Here is a 23,585-nt window from a genome sequence, read left to right as displayed (position 1 = left end):
AGTTTGTTTTTCAGAGTCCATAGTCTCTCATGATTCGTCTTCCCTCCGATTCATCCCCCTTCATTTTTCCCTTCCTGCTATCTTCTTCTTCTTCTTCTTTTTAACGTATAGTGTATTATTTGTTTCAGAGGAACAGTTCTGTGATTCAATAGTCTTACACAATTCACAGCGCTCACCATGGCACATACCCTCCCCAATGTCTATCACCCAGCCACCCCATCCATCCCACCCCCCCACCACTCCAGCAACCCTCAGTTTGTTTCCTGAGATTAAGAGTTCCTCATATCAGTGAGGTCATATGATACATGTCTTTCTCTGATTGACTTATTTCGCTCAGCATAACACCCTACAGTTCCATCCACATTGTTGCAAATGGCAAGATCTCATTCCTTTTGATGGTTGCATAATATTCCATTGTGTATATATACCACATTTATATCACATCTTCTTTATCCATTCATCTGTTGATGGACATCTTGGCTCTTTCCACAGTTTGGCTATTGTGGACATTGCTGCTATAAACATCAGGGTGCACATACCCCTTCGGATCCCTACATTTGTATCTTTGGGGTAAATACCCAGTAGTGCAATTTCTCGGTCGTAAGGTAGCTCTATTTTCAACTTTTTGAGGAACTTCCATACTGTTTTCCAGAGTGGTTGCACCAGCTTGCATTCCCACCAACAGTGTAGGAGGCTTCCCCTTCTCCGCATCCCTGCCAACATCTCTTCTTTCCTGACTTGTTAATTTTAGCCATTCTGACTGGTGTGAGGTGGTATCTCATTGAGGTTTTGATCTGGATTTCCCTGATGCCGAGCGATGTTGAGCACTTTTTCATGTGTCTGTTGGCCATTTGGATGTCTTCTTTGGAAAAATGTCTGTTCACGTCTTCTGCCCATTTCTTGATTGGATCATTTGTTCTTTGGGTGTTGAGTTTAAGAAGTTCTTTATAGATTTTTGGATACTAGCCCTTTATCTGATAGGTCATTTGCAAATATCTTCTCCAATTCTGTCGGTTGTCTTTTGGTTTTGTTGACTGTTTCTTTTGCTGTGCAAAAGCTTTTTATCTTGATGAAGTCCCAATGGTTCATTTTTGCCCTTCCTTCCCTTGCCTTTGGCAATGTTTCTAGGAAGAAGTTGCTGCAGCTGAGGTCGAAGAGGTTGCTACCTGTGTTCTCCTTTAGGATTTGGATGGACTCCTGTCTCACATTGAGGTCTTTCAACCATTTGCAGTCTATTTTTGTGTGTGGTATAAGGAAATGGTCCAGTTTCATTCTTCTGCATGTGGCTGTCCAATTTTCCCAACACCATTTGTGGAAGAGACTGTCTTTTTTACATTGGACAGTCTTTCCTGCTTTGTCAAAGATGAGTTGACCATAGAGTTGAGGGTCCATTTCTGGGCTCTCGATTCTGTTCCATTGATCTGTGTGTCTGTTTTTGTGCCAGTACCATACTGTCTTGATGATGACAGCTTTGTAATAGAGCTTGAAGTCCGGAATTGTGATGACACCAGCTTTGCTTTTCTTTCTCAACATTCCTCTGGCTATTCGGGGTCTTTTCTGGTTCCATACAAATTTTAGGATTATTTGTTCCATTTCTTTGAAAAAAGTGGATGGTCCTTCGATAGGGATTACATTAAATGTGTAGATTGGTCTAGATAGCATTGACATCTCCACAATATTTGGTCTTCCAATCCATGAGCATGGAACGTTTTTCCATTTCTTTGTCTTCCTTAATTTCTTTCATGAGTATTTTATAGTTTTCTGAGTACAGATTCTTTGCCTCTTTGGTTAGATTTATTCCTAGGTATCTTATGATTTTAGGTGCAATTGTAAATGGGATCGACTCCTTAGTTTCTCTTTCTTCTGTCCTGTTGGTGTATAGGAATGCCACTGATTTCTGTGCATTGATTTTATATGCTGCCACTTTACTGAATTCCTGTATGAGTTCTAGCAGTTTTGGGGTGGAGTCTTTTGGGTTTTCCACATACAGTATCATATCATCAGCAAAGAGTGAAATTTTGACTTCTTCTTTGACGATTTGGATGCCTTTGATTGCTTTTTGTTGTCTGATTGCTGTGGCTAGGACTTCTAATACTGTGTTGAATAGCAGAGGTGATAGTGGACATCCCTGCTGTGTTCCTGACCTTATGGGAAAAACTCTCAATTTTTCCTCATTGAGAATGATATTCACTGTGGGTTTTTCATAGATGGCTTTTATGATATTGAGATATGTACCCTCTATCCCTATACTCTGAAGAGTTTTGATCAAGAAAGGATGCTGTACTTTGTCAAATGCTTTTTCTGCATCTATTGAGAGGATCATATGGTTCTTGTTCTTTCTTTTATTCATGTATTGTATCACATTGATTGATTTGCGGATGTTGAACCAACCTTGCAGCTCAGGGATAAATCCCACTTGGCCATGGTGAATAAACATTTTAATGTACTGTTGGATCCTATTGGCTAGTATTTTGGTGAGAATTTTTGCATCCATGTTCATCAAGGATATTGGTCTGTCATTCTCCTTTTTGGTAGGGCCTTTGTCTGGTTTAGGGATCAAGGTAATGGTGGTCTCATAAAACGAGTTTGGAAGTTTTCCCTCCATTTCTATTTTTTGGAACAGTTTCAGAAGAATAGGTATTATTTCTTCTTTCAATGTTAGGTAGAATTCCCCTGGGAAGCCATCTGGCCCTGAGCTTTTGTTTGTTGGGAGATTTTTGATGACTGCTTCAATTTCCTTAATGGTTAAATGTCTGTTCAGGTTTTCTATTTCTTCCTGGTTCAATTTTGGTAGTTGATGCATCTCTAGGAATGCATCCATCTCTTCCAGATTATCTAATTTGCTGGCAGAGTTGCTTGTAATATGTTCTTAGAATTGTTTGTATTTTGTGTTGGTTGTCATCTCTCCTCTTTCATTCATGATTTTATTTATTTGGGTCATTTCTCTTTTCTTTTTGATCAGTCTGGCCAGGGGTTTATCAATCTTGTTAATTCTTTCAAAGAACCAGCTCCTTGTTTCATTGATCTGTGCTACTGTTCTTTTGGTTTCTGCTTCATTGATTTCTGCTCTGATCTTTATTATTTCTCTTCTCCTGCCGGGTTTAGGCTTTATTTGCTGTTCTTTCTCCAGCTCCTTTAGGTGTAGGGTTAGGTTGTGTATTTGAGACCTTTCTTGTTTCTTGAAAAAGCCTTGTATTGCTCTATACTTTCCTCTTAGGACTGCCTTTGCTGTATCCCAAAATTTTGAACAGTTGTGTTTTCATTTTCATTGGTTTCCATGAATTTTTTAAATTCTTCTTTAATTTCCTGATTGACCCATTCATTCTTTGGTAGGATGCTCTTTAGCCTCCATGTATTTGAGTTCTTCCAACTTTCCTCTTGTGATTGAGTTCTAGTTTCAAAGCACTGTTGTCTGAATATATGCAGGGAATGATCCTAATCTTTTGGTACCGGTTGAGACCTGATTTGTGGCCTAGGATGTGATCTATTCTGGAGAATGTGCCATGGGCACTAGAGAAGGATGTGTATTGCGTTGCTTTGGGATGGAATGTTCTGAATATATCTGTGAAGTCCATTTGGTCCAGTGTGTCTTTTAAAGTCTTTATTTCCTTGTTGATCTTTTGCTTAGATGATGTGTCCATTTCAGTGAGGGGGGTGTTAAAGTCCCCCACTATTATTGTATTGTTGTCAATGTGTTTCTTTGCTTTGTTATTAACTGGCTTATATAATTGGCTGCTCCCATGTTAGGGGCATAGATATTTATAATTGTTAGATCTTCTTGTTGGATAGACCCTTTAAGTAGGATATAGTGTCCTTCCTCATCTCTTATTACAGTCTTTTGTTTGAAATCTAATTTGTCTGATATAAGGATTAGCACCCCAGCTTTCTTTTGGTGTCCATTTGCATGGTAAATGGTTTTCCACCCCCTCACTTTCAATCTGGAGGTGTCTTTAGGTCTAAAATGAGTCTCTTGCAGACAGCATATCGATGGGTCTTGTTTTTTTTTTATCCAATCTGATAGCCTGTGTCTTTTGATTGGAGCATTGAGCCCATTTACATTCAGGGTAACTATTGAAAGATATGAATTTAGTGCCATTGTATTGCCCGTAAGGTGATTGTTACTCTATATACTCTGTTACTATTACTCTGTATACTCTGTGTTCCTTTCTGGCTCTGTTACTTTTAGGCTCTCTCTTGTTTAGAGGACCCCTTTCAATATTTCTTGTAGGGCTGGTTTCGTGTTTGCAAATTCCTTTAGTTTTTGTTTGTCCTGGAAGCTTTTTATCTCTCCTATTTTCAATGAGAGCCTAGCTGGATATAGTATTCTTGGCTGCCTATTTTTCTCATTTAGTGCTCCGAAGCTATCATGTCAGTCCTTTCTGGCCTGCCAGGTCTCTGTGGTTAGGTCTGTTGCCAATCTAATGTTTCTACCACTGTAGGTTACAGATCTCTTCTCCCGAGCTGCTTTCAGGATTTTCTCTTTGTCTCTGAGACTCGTAGGTTTTACTCTTAGATGTTGGGGTGTTGATCTATTTTTATTGATTTTGAGAGTGGTTCTCTGTGCCTCCTGGATTTTGATGCCTGTTTCCTTCCCCACATTAGGGAAGTTCTCTGCTATAATTTGCTCCAATATACCTTCTGCCCCTCTCTCTATTCTTTTGGGATCTCAAATATTCTAATATTGTTTCATCTTATGCTATCACTTATCTCTCGAATTCTGCCCTCGTGATCCATAGTTGTTTATCTCTCCTTTTCTCAGCTTCTTTATTTTTCCATCATTTGGTCTTCTATACCACTAATTTTCTCTTCTGCCTCATTTATCCTAGCAGTTAGAGCCTCCATTTTTTTATTGCACCTCATTAATAGCCTTTTTGATTTTGACTTGGTTAGATTTTAGTTCTTTTATTTCTCCAGAAAGGGTTTCTCTAATATCTTCCATGCTTTTTTCAAGCCCACTAGTATCTTTAAAATCACCATTCTGAACTCTAGTTCTGACATCTTACTAATGTCTGTATTGATTAGGCCCCTGGCAGTCAGTACTGCCTCTTGTTCTTTTTTCTGAGATGATTTTTTTCCATCTTGTCATTTTGTCCAGAGGAGAATAGATGAATGAGAGAACAAAATGCTAACAGGGTAACAACAACCCCAGAAAAATATACACTAAACAAATCAGAAGAGGCCTGAAACCGGGGGAAAAGAAAGGGAAAGAAAGAAAAAAGAAAGAAAAAGAAAGAAAGAAAAAGATAAAGATAAAAACAAACAAACAAAAAACCAGAATATGATCAAATATGATCAGGCTAGTGCATAGATCAGTGCAACACAGTAGATTTTGGGCATATTTTGGTCTGTTAGATGAAAGTGTCTCCCAAAATTTTAAAAAGAAAAACTTATATATGTACAAAAATAAGGGTAAATATGATGAAGGGGTGGAAAATGACTGTAAAGATGAAAATTATAAAAGATTTTGTAAAAGGAATTAAGAAGTAGGTTAGAAAAAGAAAGAAGAGAATTCAAAAAAAAAGGAGAGAATGTGATCAGGCAGGAGACTCGAAGAAAGCTGTACACTAGTATTTAGGGTATATTTTGGTCTGTTAGAAGAAACTGTATCCCAAAATTTTGAAGAGAGAACAATAGAGAGAGAGAACCAAAAATAAGGTTAACTACTATGAAGGATAGAATATATCTCTAAAAATGAAAAATAAAAAAGATTTTTTTAAAAAGGGATTGATAAGATGTTGGTTGAAAAAGGGAAAAAGAAAAATTCAAAAAAAATTAAAAAAAAACAGAAAAAGAAAGTTAAAAAAATTAACTTTGAAAGACCAAAGAATCATGGTAAAAAAGCCATGGATTCTATGTGCAGTATTCCCCCAGCATGGGAGTTCTGCAGTTCTCATTGATTGGTAAATTTGGTCTTGGCTGGCTGTTCTTACCGATCTTCTGGGGGGAGGGTCCTGTTGCCGTGCTTCCCAAATGTCTGAGGCAGAATTGCCCCTCCCTTGCCAGTTTGGGCTAAGTAATCTGATTGGGTTTGCTCTCAGGAGCTTTTGTTCCCTGTGAGCTTTCTGTACAGCTTTGGGGACGAGAGTGAAAATGGTGGCCTCCCAATCTCCGCCCCAGAGAAGCAGAGAACTCAGGGCTCCAGTCCTCAGTGAGCCCCCAGAGAAAAGCTGTCAGTCACTCCCATCTTCCTGGTCTCCCAGGCCGCATTCCATGCTCATCCGGCCTGTGACCGAGCATTTCTATCTCTGGCACCCGACTTGGTGTGGAGTCTCCAATCCCAGCAGATCACTGCAGTGTGCTTCCGCGCCGTTCCTCCTCCTCCTCCTTCCGACCTCTGGGAGGAAGGGGAGTATCCCTGGATCTGCTACTTGTTGGGTCCCTGCTGGAGGAGCAGTGGCCCGACTGCGCCGCAGATCATGGTTTATGGCAACCCCGAGCTGAGAGCCCGCGCCTCGGCTTCTTCTCTGCAGCCGGCTTCCCTGCTCTGATACCTGGGAGCTCTGCCACCCTCAGGCACCCCCGGTCTTTCTGTGACCCCGAGGGTACTGAGACCACACTGTCCCTCGAGGTTTCCACCCCCCGCTTTTCCACTGGAGCGACGTCCCTCAGCGGAGCCGACTTCTAAAAGGTCCGATTTTGTGCTCAGCTGCTCTATCACTTGTCGGTAGTGGCTGACGGAGGCCCCCTCCTCCGCTGTATATCCTCCCAAATATCGCCTCTGATTCACTTCTCTGCACGTCCTACCTTCCAGAAAGTGGTCCCTTTTCTGTTTGGAGAGTTGCTGCTATTCTTTTCTTTGATCTCCTGTTGAGTTTGTAGGTGTTCAGAATGGTTTGATCCCTATCTAGCTGAATTCCTGGGACCAGATGAAATTTAGGTCTCCTACTCCTCCACCATCTTGCTCCTTCTCCCAGGAACTGCCTTCCTATAGCTAGTGATGAAACTTTTGGAATAGGAAATCTATCATGATCTAATGAAGGAAATATCATTCATAATTGAGACAGCTCCAGAAAACCAAGGCTGTGGTCATCAGCTGATTATGGGTAAAGTAGAGGGCCCCCTATGTGTGCAAGGCCCATGGTGGGTCATGCTGGGAGTGGGCCACTCTGGGCCACAGTGACGGGCCTTTGATGGGAGGTAAACAGTCAGAGTGAGGATTATGCCAAATCTCTTTCTTCTGTTCCAGGCTGTGAAATTTGGCTTCAGTTTGAGGATGAGCCATAATTGAGACTAGGACTTAGTTAGTCCAAGTTTACTTTACTCTGGTTTCCTCTCAAAGGAGGAAATAAGCAGTGGAAAGAATATAAACAAGACTGGGATGCAGGCAGTGGCTGTGGTTCTCCCTGGCCCCTGCATATCTCTCAGCACAGAGTTCCCTGGCCCTGGCAGGCTGCTTGGTGTGGGTTATCTGCCAATTTGGGGGAACAATGATCTGTGTGCTCACTGCCTTTTACATTCCCAGCCTCATCAGCACCAGAAACAGCAGGTATGACCACGAGAGGCAACAATTCAGCTCCTCAGTGGGCATGCCTCTTAAGCCTGGTAGGAGGGGTGCTGAGATGTCTGCGTGCCAGGGCTAGGCCTGTCTCCCTTTATCTGGGCCCAGGGGTTCTCCTCTGATGTCCACAAGAGGCTTTCCATGAGCAGGCCTGGCCATGCCCACGTGCCGTAAGGAGACTTGACTTTTCCACCCAGAGATTGTAACCTGGCAGCCAGCAGGTCAGATTCATTCTGCAGATGTGTTGTTGGATCCATATGGTGTTTCCAAATATTCTGAGTCATTATTTTAAGAAGTCAGGAATTAAAAAAAATAAAATCTGAATTTCTTGCTTCTCTTCCAAAAGGTAGAAGATCTGGTAAAACTGTGCCTGCATTTCCAAAGAATCAGTGGTGGGAAGCTCCTATTACCTAATGAAGGGTTTAATGCATCTAAAGATTATGTGTCCATCAGAAAGGGGGCAGCACATAGAAATTCCTGTCCCTACTCTGCTCACCTTTACCTCTGTGTGAGGTGGATCTGCCAGCCTATTTGAATCTAATCCCAGGTAAATATTTGTATTATTTAATAATACCCTTTGCTTTGATCCTTTGGTTACCAAACAAACCTCTAACTACTTTTCAGCTTCAACATCACACCACCTAGAATGAAAGAAAGCATACAGTGATGTTTTTCATTTTAAGTCAATAAATGGCCCTTTGATCATTGATCTATCTCAATGGGCTTGGTGAGTGTTGACAAGTCAGGTTTGTGAACCTGCTGAGCTGGGCACCAAATTCTTGGACCGTGGTGCACTCAACCAGATAAACTCTACCTGGTGGAATCTTCAGTGCTCTACTTCATTGTATCCCTGCTTTTTGGGGTCCATAACTCTAGAAGCTGGTGACTGTCAAGGGATTCAGGGGCCCAACCTGAGGCCATTGGAAAGAACTGCTGTGACTTGTGTGATCTCACTGGGTCAGGAGAGTCCCCAGTAGGATGGCAGGTGGTCCCAATTCTTACCTATATCTTAAAATGCTCTTGTTAATTTCTACCTGCTGATCAAGATGTATAAAAAAAGAAATAAATCCAAGTAGAGACTATTGTTGGAACACATCCTGATTGTTTTTCTTTTGTTCCAGTTATTTATTACTGTGTGATAAACTACCCCAAAAGTTAGTAGTGTAAAACAGTCATTTTATTATGCTGTCAGATTCCATGTGTCAGATTTTGGACAGGGCAGAGCAAGGACAGCTTGTATTTGTTGCAATATCTGATGCCTTGTTTGGGAAGATTTGAATAGCTGGGAATGACATGACTGAAGCTGGCACCTGGACTGAGATAACTTGATGGCTGAGTTCACCAGCATCTTTCCCTGTAGCTTGGGCTTCCTCACAGCATGGCAGCCTTGGGATAGTTAAGGCTACAAGATGGCATAAGGCTCCTAGAGCAAGTATTTAGTGAACAAGGCAGAATCTGCATAGTCTCTGATGATCCAGCTTTGAAATTGCTTATTTTTATTGTTTATTTTTAAAGAAAAATAACATATTCCAATACAGATTGGTATTAAATGAAAGTAATTTTATATTTCCCTTTACCGTTTTACACACAATTTCTTCAATATTCTTCCCTAGCAGTAACTATGCTTACATGACCACATACAGTTGAGTCACATCTGGAAAGGTGGTGTGAGAAACTCTGAGGACCTGTTTCTCAGCATAAAAACCATAATTGGTGAAAATTATTTTTTAAAGCTCCTAACTCTTTAAACTCTCTGGAAATTGTCCTAAGAGCATACAGTCAGTGAAGAAATATTAATTCAAGAAAATCTACTAAATCTTGGTAAGAAAAGGAAGATTCTGTGGCATTCAAGCCACAACATGCTCACTCTATCAGCTCAGCATGATGGAAGCTACACTTCATGTGCATGTGCCCAAGAACATAAGCTTTCCTGTCCCACCAGCTTTCAATCAAGAGCTATTTTGTGTTTCTAGGCAGGGAGGATGGCCAGCAGTTCTCATCTCCCCTGGTTCTATGTTAAATAGGCTGAATTCCAGATAAGTGTGGCTGAGGTTGATGATTGAAGTTGAGGGTTGAGGGAAAAGACTCTAGTCATAGAATGGAAACTCTGTTCTAAGGGGCAGGCCAAGAGTACTGGGGCTCCAATTGTCCTCATTTCAGCTTATTCATAGGTGGAGTTTTCATGCTGGGAGGCGCACGGTGAGAAGAGCAGAGGCTACTGTCCCTGCCCTGCATGCTGCTCAGAGAGAAGCAAGTCATTATCCTTGCCGCCAGCTTTGGAGCATTTTGAGAGATTTTGGCAGACAGGAGAGGTGGGCCTTAAGAACAGAGAGTTCTAAAGTTCTCCCCAAATGAATTGGCTTTATTTATGACAGAGTGTGGGAAGTTCAATTCTAAGAGAGTTCTCAAAAACAATGGAAATTCTGGTGGTAAGCAATTAACAGAAGGCTGGTAGCTCCATAAGAGTGACTTAAACTGTGGGACAGCTAGTTTAGCAGAGACAACCAGGGAAAGAAACAGCTCAGAAGAGCGCTCTGGGGGAGTAAAACAAATCTTGAAGACTAGACTCAAAAACTTCTCCTGGAAAGAGGTCTGTATTTCATTGAAACTATGGAGCAATTTATTCACAATAGAGCAATCAGCAGGCAATTAATAGAGCCTAACAGCTGAATGTGGTATTAACAGAGACAGCCTAACGGATAGATCAAGGAGAGAAACAGTAAAAGAAAGACCTACTGAAACCACTGACATCCCAGGGTGACGATTCAAATGCCCAAGGCTGTGCTTTGCAGTATCACAGACTGCACAGGGGAAATGGACTTTCCTGTTTTAGACCTGCCAAATCACTAAAGGAATGCACAAGCAAATGACAACAACAAAAACAACAATAAACCCCAGAGGGAGGGGGTAATCAGTATCCTGAGTTGCTATATTATCTAAAATGTCCAGTTTTTAATAAAAAAAAAAACAAGCCATTCAAAAAAATGGGACAGTGAGACTTCTGCATGGGGGGAAAGCAGGAAAAAACAGAAACTGCTTGTGAGAGAGCCTAGACATTAGATTTAATAAAGACTTCAATACAGCCATTGCAAATATATTCCTAGACCTAGAGGGAGCCATGCTAAAGGAAGTAAAAAAGTGTGATGATAATCTCATCAAATAAAGAATATTAGTAAAGAGATGGAAATTGTAAAAAAGATCCAAATGGAAATTCTGGAGTTGAAAATTATGATAACTAAAATGACTAATTCACTAGAAGGGCTCAATCATAGATTTGAACTGCCAGAAAAAAGAATCTGAAAACTTGAAGATAAAGATTATGCAATCTGAAAAACAGACAAAAATGTACAAAAATGAACAGAGCATCAGAGAAACACAGGACACCATAAAGTGCACCAACACACATGTAATGATTGTACAAGTAGGAGAGGAGGGAGAGGAGCAGAAAAAATATTCAAAAAAATAATGGCTGAAATTCCCCAGAGGTGATAGAAAACATTAATCTATACATCCAAGAACATTGATAAATTCCAAGTAAAGCAAATACAAACAGATTCACACCTAGATACATCATATTAAAAGTGCTGAACCCTAAAAGGATTAATAATTGACTTCTCACTAGTAACAGTGGAGGCCAGAAGGCAATGGGATGTCATATTCAAAGTGCTAAAAGAAAAAAGTTAAAAAATCTTATATCCAGCAAAACTATCTCTCAGAAAAGAAGATAAGATAAGAATACAGATAAACAAAAATTAAGAGATCTTATTGCTAGCAGACCTGCTTCACAAAAAATACTAAAAGGAAATTTTTTAGGTAGACAACAAGTGACCCACATGGGATTTTGAATTCACCTGAGAAATCAAAAAGCACTTGTAAAGGTAATTAAGTAATCATAAAAGACACTAACAATGCATATTTTTCTTTTCATTATTTAAAAACAAATTTTATAAAACAATATGTATATACAGTTGACCCTTGAACAACATACAGGTTAGGGTAGCTGACTCTCCACACAGTAAAAATTTCACGTATAACTTTTGACTTCACCGAAACTTAACTACTAATAGCTGTTGACCTGAAGACTTACCAATAACATAAACAGTTGATTAACACATATTTTGTATGCGATACATATTATATACGGTATTCTTACAATAAAGTAAGCTAGAGAAAAGATGTTTTTAAGAAAGTTATAAGAGAAAATTCACAGTATTCATAGTACTGTATTGCATTCATTAAAGAAAATGTATAAGTGGACCTGTGCAGTTCAAACCCACATTATTCTAGGGTAAACTGTAATTGTATTACTGAGCTAATGACATATAAAGATGTGATATATCTGACAAGAACACACAAAGGAGGTGATTGTGAGAAAAGCTACATTAGTGTAAGGAAATTATGCCAGACGGTAACTGGAATCCATAGGAACACGTGAAGAAAGCCATAAATGGCAAATAAAAAGTTAATATAACAGACTCTACAAATAAAAACTTGCTTTCCTTTCCACTCAATTTCTTTAAAAGACATTATATAACCTAATAATTATAACAATGTATTCTTTGGTTTGATATATATATCTCAACCTTGCAGAAATAAAAGGGATTATAAGGGAATACTATGAACAATTGTATGCCAACAAATTTGATAACCTAGATGAAATGGACAAATTCCTAGGAGGCTCAAACTACTAAAACGGACTCAAAAGAAATAAAAACTTGAACTGACCTATAAAAAGCAAAAAGATTGAATTAGTAATTTAGAAATTCCCCACGAAGAAAAGCTCAGGTCCAGACTTTACTCCTGAACTGTCTAAACATTTAAAATAGAGTTAATAGAGGCAAGAATATGCACTGGGATAAAGACAGTCTCTTCAACATTTGGTGCTGGGAAAACTGGATAGCAACATGTAAGACAGTGAAATTTTACCACCTTCTTACACCACACACAAAAACAACTTAAAATGGATTAAGGACTTAAATGTGCCACATGAAATCGTAGAAAACCTAGAAAAGAGCACAGGCAGTAATTTTTCTGACATCAGCCATAGCAACATTTTTCTAGATATGTCTCCTGAGGCAAGGGGAAAAAAAGCAAAAATAAACTATTGGAACTACATCAAAATAAAAAGCTTTTGCACAACAAAGGAAACAATCAAGAAAACTAGAAGGCAACCTACTGAATGAGACAAGGTATTTCCAAATAACATATCCAACAAAGGGTTAGTATCGAAAATATATAAAGAACTCATAAAACTAAAAAACAAACAAACAAAAAAAGCCCACCAAAAACCAAATAGTCCAATTAAAAAATGGCAGAAGACATGAACAGATATTTCTTCAAAGACATACAGATGGACAACAGACACATGACAAGATGCTCAACATCACTCATCATCAGGGAAATGCAAATCAAAACCTCACACCTCTGAATGGCTAATACCAAAAACACAAGAAACAACAAGTGTTGGTGAGGATGGAAAAAAAAGAACTTTTGTGCACTGTTGGTAGGAATACAAACTGGTGCAGCCACTGTGGAAAGTAATACGGAGGTTCCTCAAAAAGTTAAAAATAGAACTATCCTATGATCCAGTCATTACACTAATGGGTATTTATCCCCAAAATACAAAAACACCAATTCAAAGGGGTACATGTGTCTCTGTGTTTAGTGCAGCCTTATTTACAGTAGCCAAATTATGGAAGCAACCCAAGCGTCCACCTACAGATGAATGGATAAAAAAGATATGGTAGACACACACACACACACACACACACACACACACACACACACACACACAGGAATATTATTCAACCATAAAAAATAATGAAATCTTGCCATTTGTAATGACATGGGTGGATCTAGAGAATATAATGCTAAGTGAAATAAGTCAGTCAGAGAAAGAAAAATACCATATGATTTCATTCATATGTGAAATTTAAGAACCAAAACAAATGAACAACAACAAAAAAAGAGACAAACCAAGAAATAGACTCTTAACTAAGAGAACAAACATTGGTTACCAGAGGGGAGGTGGGTGGGGGGGATGGGTGAAATAGGTGGAGAGAATTAAGAGGACACTTATCATTATGAGCACTGAGTAATGTATAGAATTGTTGAATCATGCAAGACTGTTGAATCACAGATCTGTACCTCTGAAACAAATAATGCAATATATGTTAAAAAAAAAAAAAGAAGAAGAAGATAGCAGGAGGAGAAGAATGAAGGGGAGTAAATCGGAGGGGGAGATGAACCATGAGAGACGATGGACTCTGGAAAACAAACTGAAGGTTCTAGAGGGGAGGGGGGTGGGGGAATGGGTTAGCCTGGTGATGGGTATTAAAGAGGGCATGTACTGAATAGAGCACTGGGTGTTATGCACAAACGATGAATCATGGAACACTACATCAAAAACTAATGATGTAATGTATGGTGATTAACATAACAATAAAAAAATAAAAAAAAGAATTGTTGAATCACTATATTGTACACCTGAAACTAATATAACACTGTATGTTAACTATACTGGAATTGAAATGAATAAAATAAAATAGAGTTAATATAAATTTTTCCAAAAAAAAAAGAAGGAACATTTACCAACCCATTGTATGAGGTCTTTATTACCCTGATACCAAAACTTGACAGTCATTGCACACACACACACACACATAAAAGAAAACATCTCTTATGAATATAGATATGAAAATCCTTAACAAATACTTGGAAATTGAATTCAGCAACATATAAAAAAGATTGCACAGCATGACACGTGGATTTATCCAAAAAATTTTGGTTTAACATAAAAAAAATCTATTAATATGGTATACCATATCAATGCAATGAGGACAAAAACCACATCATCATCTCAATAAATTTAGAAAAAGCATTTGAAAAAATCTAAAACCCCTTCATGATAAAAATACTCAAAAATTAGTAATGGAAGGGAACTTCCTCAATTTGATAAAGGAGATCTATAAAAAAACCCACAGGCCAAATCATAGTTAATGGTGAAAGACAGTGTTTTTTCCCTAAGATCAGGAATAAGGCAAAGATGTTTGTTGTCGTCACTTCTATTCAAAATTATGCTAGAAATTCTAATCTGGAAAATTAAACAAGAAAGAAAGATATCCATATTGAAAAAAAAAAAGTGAAACTATGCCTATTTGGGGGTGACATGATCATATATATAAAAAAATCCTAAGGACTACACTAAAATCTGCTCGAACTAATAAACTAGTTCAGCAAGTTGCCAAATACAAGATCAATACACAAAATCAATTGTATTTCTGTACACTAGAAACAGTCCCCAAATGTTGAATCACCATATTGTACACCCGAAACTAATATTACATTGTATGTTAACTAACTGGAATTTAAATAAAAACATAAAAAAAAAACAATTCCACATACAATAGCTTCAAAAAGAATAAATACTTAGGAATAAATTTAACAAAAGAAGTGAAAAATTTACATGATGAAACTATAAAACACTGCTGAAAAAAAATTAAAGTGGGGTACCTCGGTGGCTCAGTTGGTTGAGCATCCAACTCTTGATTTCGGCTCAGGTCATGATCTTGGGGTCATGAGATCTAGCCCCATTGGACTTGGTGCTCAATGGGGAATCTGCTTGAGTTTCCCTCCCTTTTCCCCTCCCCCTGCTCATGCTCTTTCTCTCTCTCTCTCTCTCTAAAAATAAATAAATAAATCTTAAAAAGAAAGAAAGAAATTTAAAAAGACCTGAATAAATGGAAAGACATTCCATGTTTATGGATTGGAAGGCTTAATATTGTTCAAATGGTAGCATCCCCCCAACAACTGACCTACAGAGTCAAAGCAATTTATATCATAACACCAGCTGATTTGTTTGAAGAAACTGACGATTTGATTCTCAAATTCATATGAAAATTCAAAGGACCCAGAATAATCAAACCATTCTTCAAAAAGAACAAAGTTGAAAGCTCTCACTTTTTGATTTCAAAACTTACTACAACACTATAGTAATCAAGACAGTGTGGCGTTGGCATTTGGCTAGACCTATAGATCAATAGAATAGGATTGAGAATCTAGAAATAAACCATCACATTTACAGTGAATTGATTTTCAACAAGTGTCAAGACAATTCAAGGGAGGAAAGAATAGTCTTTTGAACAAGTGGTGCTGGGATAATACTGGATATCCACAAGCAGAAGGATGAAGTTGGGCCCCTTATTCACCTAACACACGTTAAAATGGCTACTCTTAAAAAAAAACAACAACACAGAAAATGACAAGTGTTGGTGAGGATGAGGAGAAATTGGAATCTTTATGCACTCTTGTTGGGAATGTAAAATGGCGCAGCCTCTATGGAAAACTGTATGGCAGTTCCTCAAAAAAATTAAAAATCAAGACCACATGATCCAGTAATTCCACTTCTGGATATATGTCTGAAAGAACTGAAAGCAGGTCTGAAAGAGATATTAGTACATCTATGTGCATAGCAGCATTATTCACAATAGCCAAAAGGTGAAAATAACCCAAGTGTCCATCAACAGATAGATGAATACTTAATGGAATATTATTCAGGTTTAAAAAAGAAGAAAGAAAATTCTGACACATACTATAATGTGCATGGACCTTGAGGACATTATACTAAGTGACACAAACCAGTCACAAAAAAATGAATACTGTGTGATGACACTTATATGAGGTATCCAGAATAGTCAAATTCATAGAAACAAGAAGTAGAATGGTGGTTACTAAGGGCTAGCAAAGGGCAATGCGGAGAGGTTGTATCATGGATGTAGAGTTTCAGTATTGCAAGATGAAAAGGTTCTGGAGATTGATTGCAAAGCAATACTCTACTGAACGGTACACTTCAAAATAATTAGCATTGTGAATTTTGTTACATGTATTTTACCACAATTAAAAAAAATACTATTGGTACATGGTACCCTGAAAACATTATGCTAAATGTAAGAAGGCAGTCATGAAATAACATCTATTGTATGATTCCATTTATATGAAATGTCCATTAGAGGTAAATCTATGGAGACAGAAAGCAGATTGGTAGTGGTGTTTAGGCTGGGGATAGGAAGTACAGCAGGAAAATAAGCAGTGACTGCTAATTGGCTATTGAGTTTCTTTTTGGAGTGATGAAAAGTTCTAACATTTTTTTGGTGATGTTTTTAGAACTGTTAATAAACTGAAACTTTTGAATTGTACACTTTAAATGAATGAATTATGTGGCATATAAATTATATCTCAACGAAGTTACCATATTAAATTTTAAGAAATAAACTTAAAAAAATGAGCGTGCACTTAGGAATCTTAAAATGATTTTTTTCCCCAAGAAAATAATCTGGTACATTGGATAAAGTTCCTGGGACAATGTCGGCAGGGTTCCTGAGACCTGTGATGGAAAGAAAGGTCTGATTCTGCTTTTGCTCAAGGTTCTGGAATGCAGAGGGGCTGAGGGGTGGGAGGAAACAATCACCGTTTTCCTGAGAGGTTAGTTCAGTTCATCAGCAGTGAAGTGCCTCTTCATGCTTATAGCTTGTACACCAGGGTTATTCCATCAAAGCTGGTCTCCAGCAGGTAGTTCTCATCCTGTAGTGCTCACTCTGCAGTTTCATATTTCCATCTATGACAATTTTCCTTCAACCCAGAGAACTTCCTTTAGTATTTCTTATAGTGTCAGTATGCTGGTGATGAATTCCCCCAGCTTTTTTTCTTTTTTTTGTGGTGTCTCTATTCCATTAATTTTCAAAGAACAGTTTTACTGAATATAGAATTCTAGGTTGGTTTTCAGCATTTTAAATATGTAATTTTTCTGGTTTCCGAAGTTTCTGTCAAAAAGTCAGCCATTGGTTTTTATTGTTGCTTCTTTGAAGATAGTGTGTCTTTTTTCCTGTGGCTACTTCTCAGATTTTTAGGTTTTCTCTGGTTCCTCAGTAGTTTGACTATAATATGGTTAAGTATGGTTGTCTTTGATTTATCCTGTTTGGGGTTCTTGAGATTTCCAAAACAGTGGTTTGATGTCTTTCACGAATTTTGGAACATTCTTGGCTATTATTTCCTCTTCCCCATATATTGCTCCAATCTCTCTTTCCTCTCCATCTAAGACTTTGATCACTATATGTTTTTTGACTATGTGCCCTACTGTCTCTTATACTATTCTTTTTTCTCTCTATGCTTCTGTTTATATATTTTCTACTGACTTGTCTTTAATTTCACTTTTCTTGTTTCCAGCCTGCTTTTATATCTCTCCAATGGAGTCTTAATTTTTACATTGTGTATTTCAGTTTTTATAATGTCCATTTGATTGTTTTGTATTCTATGTTGAATTAACCATTTTTTCATTGATATTTGTCCACCTTTTTCTCTATTTTCTTTAATGCATTAATTAATTTAATTCTTCTCTGCTATTTCCAAAATCTGGATTTTCTGTTCATCTGTTTTTATTATTTGTTTTCATTTTGATTATTGGACACATCTTCCTGCCTCTCTGTTGTTATATGCCTGACACTATGTAAAAAAAGAACTATAGCACTCCAAATAATATTCTTCCTCAGCAAGGGTCTTCGTTTTCTTCTAGTAACATATAGAGTAAAGGGACGATTTCTTCAATGAAAGCAAGGATCAGGCTGAACAGGGGCTGGTTTCCAGTATCTGTGAAATTTGGCTTGGTTCTGGTTTATCCCTGTCCCCAGGGTGTGGCCCTTCTTGGCTTTGAATTCTTGGTCTCTTCAGTCTTGGATGTTTTGCTACTCAGAGGTGTTAGCTTAGTTCTTTAAATCAGCTGCTACACAGCAGCTGCAAAATCTAACAACTATCTTGAGGTGGAAACCTGTTGTTCATTTTAGGCTCATTCTTAGCTGGACTTTATCTTCAGAGCACTGTGAGACTGGGGGTGGGATGGTGAATTTTACTCTAGCTTTCTGGCCAAGTTCCCCAACCTTCTATACCATCTTAGCACTAGCCAGTGACTAGTGGGTTTCCAGTCTATACGGCTTCCAGTCTCTTTTGTTTTTAATTGCAACTCTCTTGGTTTTTTATTTTTTCCTGTCCATTGCTTGAACATGAGGAGCTGCTTGAAGACAAAACCTGTGCATCACTTAGAGATCATAGATTTGGAGTTGGAGTGAATATATTTCATGTAGGCATCAGTGTCTTGCACGGCAAGAAGAATGTGGGTGGATATTGGGAGGTTAAAGGGGTGGACTGTTGCTGACACTGTTGGTTGTCTACTCAGGATTTATTTCCTGCCTCTTTCTTCTTAACAGGACCTTAAGTTCATTCAGGCATCTACCTTCCTGTGTGCGACTCATGCCTCAGGGAAGCTAATTCCATCCTCAGCTCCAGGGAGTGGATCTAATTGGTCTAGAGGTAATTGTATCTCTATTGCCAGTGATTTGATTAAGGAAGAAATAGGTGGTTGCACGGTTTGGATAGATAGATCCTTGACATTGCCTTTGCATGTGGGAGGTTTATAGCTGGGAAATTTGGAAAATGAGAGAGTTACACGAGGTTTTCTAATATAGTCTCCAAAGTAATATCAGAAACTGAATAATGGGTTTTCTCCCCCTCAAAGAGCATCAATTATCAAGCTCTTTAAACAGTTCAGTGATTTTGATGTTGGTTTCCAGCATGTGACAGAATGTGACCCAAGTAGGCTCTTAAGGGCAAAGTGCATCTATTTCATACTCTGACCTAGTGTTTGATCATTCCCATGAAAGTGAATAAGGCCTCATTGTGATGTGGGGTGTTAGATCATTTTGCAACTCATGGTGCCATAAATCAGAACCCTGTGGTTGCCTTGGCATTTCAGTTCTGTCCATTGTAAAAACTGAAGCTCTGTCCTTAAAACTGAACTGAATACATAGCTAATGTCAACCCAGGGAATGACTGATTTTCTCTGGCATTATGTTTTTATTTCCCCTGTAATTCACTTGAACCAGAATTTCTGTGGCTTAAGGCAAGTAATAGCAGCCCATTCACATTTATAAAGCCTCCTGGATAACTTCATATCTTTAATAACTGGGCCCTAGTGATAGCTTGGTTTTATGCCCATCAGCATTTCATTTTTGAATGAATGAAAAATGTCATATTTTCTTCCTTTTCTTCAATAGACACTGATTGAGCACTTAATATTTCAGGCACTATTTTAGGATTTGGGACATCTTACATGTGCTCCCCCACCCAAGAAGCACTCACATGTGAGCACAAGGACAAATGTTTCTGGTTGTCCACATTGGAGCACTGTTTGTAATAACAAAAGGGTGGAACCAGTCCAACTGTTTCTCAGTAAGAAAATAGTTAAATAAATTTTAATTCATTCATACAATGGAATACTATACAGTAATTCAAATTAATGAAAAATGGTACATATTATACTATGGATAAACCTCAAAAGTGTAACAATCAGTAAGCAAAAAGCATACATACAGCTTGATCCTACTTGTAAAACCTTACAGACCCAAAGTATGCAATAGTATATCTTGTACATATGAAATCAATGTATAAAAATATCCTTCAGATGGGCATTTCCTTTGGAAAGGAAAGAATAGAAGTATAAGGGTGAGGCTTTACTGACCAATAATGGTCAGTAAGACCATTATTATTTTTTAAAGAGAGATATATGAAACCAATTAGATAAAACATTAACCCTTGCTTAATTTTAGTAGAAGGTAAATAATTGTCAATTATATGTTTCATCTGTATTTTATGGTATGACATGTTTTATAATTAAAACAACATTTAAATAAAAAACACAGAGGAATTATCTATAGTAGCTCACAGTTTAGTGAGGAAGCAAAACAAGAAACTAATAGTGGTTTGATGAATGCTCATAACCTAAGAGACAGTGGGGATGTAAAGGAGCAGCTGATAGCTCAGACCAGGGTTTTGGGAGCATCTCCTGGAAAGGTAATGGTTGATTGGAGTGGTGAAAAGCAATATAGGGGTAGGGGATACAGTGGGAAAGAACATTCCAGGCATAGAGCAGAGACATCCTCAAGACCTCTAGACTGTTAGGGTAATAACACCTACAATTAAAAACTTATGATGTGCTTGATGCTTTATATGTGTTGCTCTCTCTAATCTTTACAACAGCCTTTTAAGGAAGTCGTTATTGTCCTTATTTTATAAAGGAAATAGCTGAAATTAAAAGAGCTTGCTCAAGACCACATAACATGTAGATGGTGGGTCCTCCACTAAGGTCTGTTGGGCTCCAGGGTTTTTTCTTTCCATTTGACCATGCAAGACATTATGTATCCTCCCCACCAAAGAATTTCACAGGAAAAAAAAAGAATGCCACAGAGAAAAGTCCTCATCTACAATAGTTATGATCTGTATAAAATTGAAGTCATGATATACATTTTTTTTTTTTAGGGGAAGAGGAAATCACAAAGCAGAACAATCCCAGAAGAGGCAACACTAAACCTCAAGGATCTAGATCTAATTACCAATTTACAAAAAGTATAAGGGACGTGTAAATAACACACCAGTATGCAATCAGCAAATTCAGAACATGGAAAACGCTCAAATGCTGTAGGACAAATGACCTGGTTTCTTTAACAAATATATTTCAGGGAAAAAGAGAGGAAAACTATAGATTAAAAAGGACCAGGGGCACCTGGGTGGCTCAGTTGGTTAAGCTTCTGCCTTCGGCTCAGGTCATGATCCCAGGGTTCTGGGATTGAGCCCTGTGTCAGACTCCCTGCTCAGCAGGGAGTCTGCTTCTCCCACTGCCTGCCACTCCCCCTGCTTGTACACTCTCTCTGTCAAATAAATTAATTTAAAAAATAAATAAATAGATTAAAAAGGAACTGAAAGATATATCAGCCAAGTACGATGCATTGACTTTCAATCTGATTTGAATAGACAACAACAAAAAAATCATGAAATTGTTACAGAAATGTGAACTCTGATTGGATATTTGATATTAAAGAATTGCTGTTACACTTTTTTATGTGTGATAATTATAGTGTATTTTTCCCCAAAACAGTAATTTTATTTTGAAATGCCTATGGAAATATTTTTAAATGAAACAATATATCTAGTATTACTTCAAAGTAATTGGAGGAAATAGGTATTAGGTGTGGGTATATATAAATAAGATATGTATTGATAATTATTGAATTGACCAAAGGATACAGAAAGGTCATTACAATATTCTCTCTACTTTTATGTGTCTATTTAAAATACTTTTCAGTAAACCTAGAAAAAGTGAGGAATCAACAAAGATGATCTCATCCAATTTTCTCACTGATGCTTGAAAACTTTCTGTGTAATGTCAGTTACATAAAGTGTGAACTCATCCATTCTTCCCCTTTTTTTAAAATATTTTTTTTCTTCAGAATTTAGTGGGGTTTTTTTAAGTAAATACTTATGGTGGAAAAAGGAAAGCCTAATTTTCCTGGCAATATTGTCTTGGCCTGGGAGATTTTTTATTATATGGCATATGCTTCAATAATTCAAGTGTAAAATTAATTTTTTGTCATTTGTAGGGGAAGCTTAAATATTTTGTGACACATTTAGACTTAATTTAACCTGAAATAAATGTTGAAATGTTTATTAGTTAAGTTGATAGATAGTCTTCATTCATAAGTTAATTATAGAGCTTTTTAGAGATAAAACGCTATAGAAGTCTTGAGTATGAACTAAATGTTAAAAACTCTTTTATTTTAGCATGTTGGTATTACTTGTCTTTGTAGCCAGCCTTCTTATTTTGCATCTTCCAAATGCTGATTGCATATAGGCCTAATGGAAGAATAATGTGGCTGATTAATTAAGTAAAGGCAGTTATGAAAAAGTAACAATGTGATGCTTAAGTACAAGGTGCTGGCACCAGACAGACCTGGGTTGGACCCTGGGCTCTTTTACCTTGGACATGTTAATAATTATCTTTAAGTCTCAGTATGCTCAGGCAGAAAATGAAGGTGTGAGATTTCCATGTGATAATGCATGCTTGGCACATAGAATATGCCCTGCAAATACTAGCTCTTACAGTTCATTCCTGGGATCCCTATGGGTATAGTAAATATAATACAGGCACCAGAAACAGTTACAGAAACTATGCAAGACATGGGCCACTGTCCTCTGGTTTATCATCTGGTTGAGAAGCAAGTGATTACTATGCATGGAGATGCTGTGTTTGGTCTCCCTCTTGTGATGAGAGAAACCACGTCCTGGATGTTCTCTAGCACTGAACAGCCACACCAAACTTGAACACCCATCAAAGCAGACTTCTGCTTAAAATGATATTCCACATGTTTCAGAGCAGGAAATTAAAAGTTTGTCTCTGACAATGATGAAAAGGAAGGTTTTCAAACATGTATGTGCTCACACATTTTTGGAAGCAGTTAAGACACTTTTAGTAATATATGCTTGTGTTTGCTACCAAATTTTCTTTTTAATAAAGAGGACTTAAGCTTTTTAAAAAGAGGATACAAAAAAATGTATCTGGATCATCGCCTTTAAGTAAACCTAATCAAGAGCACTGCTCCCTAATCCCATATGACATTTATATAGAATTATGCATATCTTTTAAAGAGTTTTCAGGAACTGAAAACTTTTTAAAGATGAAGTTACAGATACCTCAGAGGGTCAATTTCTATGATGTTCCAACTTTTTAGGGCTCATCAGCTTTTCCATGTAGTTGGGGACTTGGGAATTCACAAAGGTGCCCTAGAGCCTTTCTGTTCTTCAATGTTTGTAACATGACAGGTGGCAAATAATAAAAATGTTCAGAATGTCCCCAAATGAGACTTATGGCCAGGATAGATTTAAATTCTTTTAATAACTGGTTGATTCCTGGTGAGACAAGCATTTTATATATGTGTAAACAAAAAAACATGTAACATAATCCATTCATTAAATGAAAGAATAATTAAAATAGGAACAGGCCAATGTCTGTAGCAAGCTTTCCAATGAGGGAATCTCTTTGACTTAAGTTTTAGTTCTAAATCCTAAATGTTGATTCAGTGACATTTTACAACTTTGCCTCTTGAGTTGCTAGAGAAAGTGTTGACTTTATTATTCAAAGAATATTGAGTTTTGGAAATGATACACAAACACATAGGATTAACTAATCAGCTTTCCTTGCATTTTTTAG

Source organism: Zalophus californianus, chromosome 7, assembly GCF_009762305.2.
Source record: "Zalophus californianus isolate mZalCal1 chromosome 7, mZalCal1.pri.v2, whole genome shotgun sequence".
NCBI lineage: Eukaryota > Metazoa > Chordata > Mammalia > Carnivora > Otariidae > Zalophus > Zalophus californianus.
This window is presented reverse-complemented; position numbering follows the sequence as displayed.